This window comes from Carassius carassius, chromosome 17 (genome assembly GCF_963082965.1).
Source record: "Carassius carassius chromosome 17, fCarCar2.1, whole genome shotgun sequence".
In the NCBI taxonomy this organism is placed as follows: Eukaryota; Metazoa; Chordata; class Actinopteri; order Cypriniformes; family Cyprinidae; genus Carassius; species Carassius carassius.
This window is the reverse complement of record NC_081771.1, coordinates 5,943,041-5,945,992: the sequence shown is the minus strand read 5'-3', so window position 1 is coordinate 5,945,992 and position 2,952 is coordinate 5,943,041. Positions and strand designations below refer to the sequence as shown.

At 35.4% G+C, this 2,952-nt stretch overlaps 1 long non-coding RNA gene across 1 annotated transcript; it reads left to right on the top strand.

Annotated features, from left to right (window-relative positions):
* On the top strand, positions 1-1,801 carry LOC132160478 (uncharacterized). Its single transcript, XR_009438017.1, has 2 exons — positions 1-147; positions 1,564-1,801. It is a non-coding gene; the product is annotated as an uncharacterized LOC132160478 (long non-coding RNA).
* Positions 1,802-2,952: the final 1,151 nt, after the last annotated feature.

The following is a 2,952-nucleotide window of genomic DNA, read 5'->3' as shown; positions in this document are numbered from 1 at the left end:
TTGTAATGATGCGAGGAGACTACGTCTAAAGAAAGGAAAGTGAGGAGTTAGGTCAGATTGAAACAAGTGAAGAGTGCAGGCATCCGTGGCATGCAGATTATTTAGAAAAATATTATATTGGAAAGCAATCGGTTTGAATGTACCCACGTAAGTATAAGAATTTCTTATTATAAGATGAACAAGTAATTTATTTGTGTCTAAGGCAGGTAATAATATAGGAATCCTTTTAAATGCCTTAATATTTTTAGCCATACATAATTTATAAATACTACCTGACAAATAATATTGACGAATTGATGTCATCACTTGAAATCTGAGATTGAAGTGTACTAATAATTATTCCAAAAGGCCTTTAAGATATATCACTGCGTCATAGCTATTGCGTCAATATGGAGATTCATTAGGGAATTCTCCTGCGTAAGAGATTTCGTAGATCGCTATTTACGTGTCGCGGCTAAACATGACAGCCTAATCATGAGTGAGTCTTCTACTGTCTCATTAACTGCATGCGTCCCGTTCAAGAAAAAAAAGGATGCTGCAAAAGCGACAGATGCGTTGCGTACGTCACTGGCTGGAATTTAAGTGCGCACTTCTTGTCGTTTCAGACTATCGCTGAAGCAAATCTGTCAAAAAGAGAAACCTTAAAGAGCTACTGTCAAAGTAATAGTAGTGAATTATATATTAAAAGAGGCTTAACATACCACTGGTTACCCGTTTAACACCAAAACTTTTGTTGTTATAGATACTTAATAGGGCTTAGGACGTCAAATCGCAACACTATCTTTCTTCTTCAGCGTGTTTTACAATAAACTTTTAGTAGTTATTTTCTGGTGTGCACTTGACCAAACGAGGTAAACAAATAATTAGCGCAATGCTCAATTTTCCCTCTAGGTGGCGCAATCAGGCCACATTATATGCTTCTTGTTTGTAGCCTGAAGTGAACAATACGGTAGACCTGTCATTGTTATGATTTTGTAAATATGTACATTTATTAATAAAAAATAAAAATAAACCAACGACAGCATTAGACTCTTTTAATTAAAAGATATAATAGTGATTTTATAAATCAATATTTATATATTATACCTTATCTTTTTAGTCTTATATTTGTATTTCTAATCCCTAAACTAATAACCAATTTTTTTTTAATGAGGATATTGTATGTTCCATGTCTTCTATAGGGACCGTAAGTGTAAAGTATGCTTTCTGTCTTTTTTATGTTTTTATGTGTCAAATATGAATTTCTGTCCAGGACCTGTACAGACAATAAATTAAAGTATTAGTAATCCTGGTGTGACTCTTGCCCAAGAAACATGAATTTCATAATCTTTCAAGAAACCGACAGTTGTGATAATAATAAACATCCTTTATAAACATACTATATGAGCCTCTTCTCAGCATCCCAGAAAATGTTGGAAATAAACCGCTTGTTGAATGCAAGTTCAAATAATATGTTTTATGCATGAAAATTGTTTTTAAAAAAAAAATTCTGTTTGCAATCTGCTGACTGTATAACCACTGCAATATTTTCTCTTTTCCATCCCATTTAAATGGCAAGTTCAGAGCCTCGATAAAGATGCCTTTCCCTTTAAGAGCTGGATCAGCATTGCACAAGCCATCAGGTGCACAGAAGCAGCAAACCAAGAATAAACTGATGTTAGAGTGAAACAAGAAACTTGTAAACAAATGTTCTCCCCTCCCTCTTGCTCACTCCCTGTACTTTTCTTTTGTACTTATTCTATTGACTCAGGTCTACAGTAGCTACCTCTACTCTCGTATATACGCAGCAGTGGCAAGGAAACAAGTTTTAACATAGTCTCACAGAAATAAATAATATTAAACGAAAGTATGGATCAGTACAAACTATACTGACAGAATGAGGTTTAAAGGTATGCACTGTATCATCTTTAATATTTTGCCGGTTTTGAACTGTGATTTTCCAGTGCCATCTCCTCTTGTGCTGCTCCTGGAAGCTGAATTCAGATGGTGCCATAGAGTACTTTATGGCATCTAGCACCATTTGAAATCAGTGTTCCTGGGTCGGTCTTGACATCACATGGGACACCTAAATGGTGTTGACTGCAGTGTTTGTGATCAATGTCTTTGCATGTCTGATTTGCATAAGTTTGATGAATGAAATAAAACTAATTTATTCTTATGCTACAAGTGTCTTTTTCCCCCAATCCAATACAATTAGCAGGCAATATAATAGTCTTAATATGGCCTCTGTTGGAACCTTTTCATGTTATGATAATCCATTTGAACTTCAGCAGTGTTACAGAGATGTGCAGACTTTATCATTTTTAAAATACTATAAGATATAAACTATATGTAAAAATATCACTGATGGGTGATTTGTAATCATAATCTAGCCAATCCGGGATTCCTGAAGCAGCTCTGCTAATCTAAACCAATGAGTTTATGTATGGAACTGCCTGTTTGAAAATGAAAAAAGTAGTGATGGAAAGCTCGAATCATTTAGGGAAATCGGTTCTTTCGAACATTTGATTTCAAAATAAGCGGTTGATTCTTCTTAGTCATGGCGTCGTTGAGTCAGTTGAGTGAGTTGCTAACTGGAGAACCGTCCAGACCGAATCAATCGGTTGCGTGCATAAATGTCTCATACAGGTTTGTGAAACTAGTATGATGCCATGATAAGTTTATAGCTCCTGAGTCATGTGACTAGTTACATATCTTTACGTGTATTACCTGACACATCCAGATTATTCACCCTGGACCTCCACTGCAGCACCAACCATACCATCTCGAATGGTATCGAAACTTTGTTTGATATAAAATAAAAGGTCAACACTTAATTCCACATGTCACTTAAATACGTGTTTACTTCCACCAAGGCACGCGTGCATTCTAAAATATTCTAATAATGCATTGACCATATAACGATTAATTTTCACGGGGAATAAATCTGCTCGAGTTTGGTTCACGAGAAAC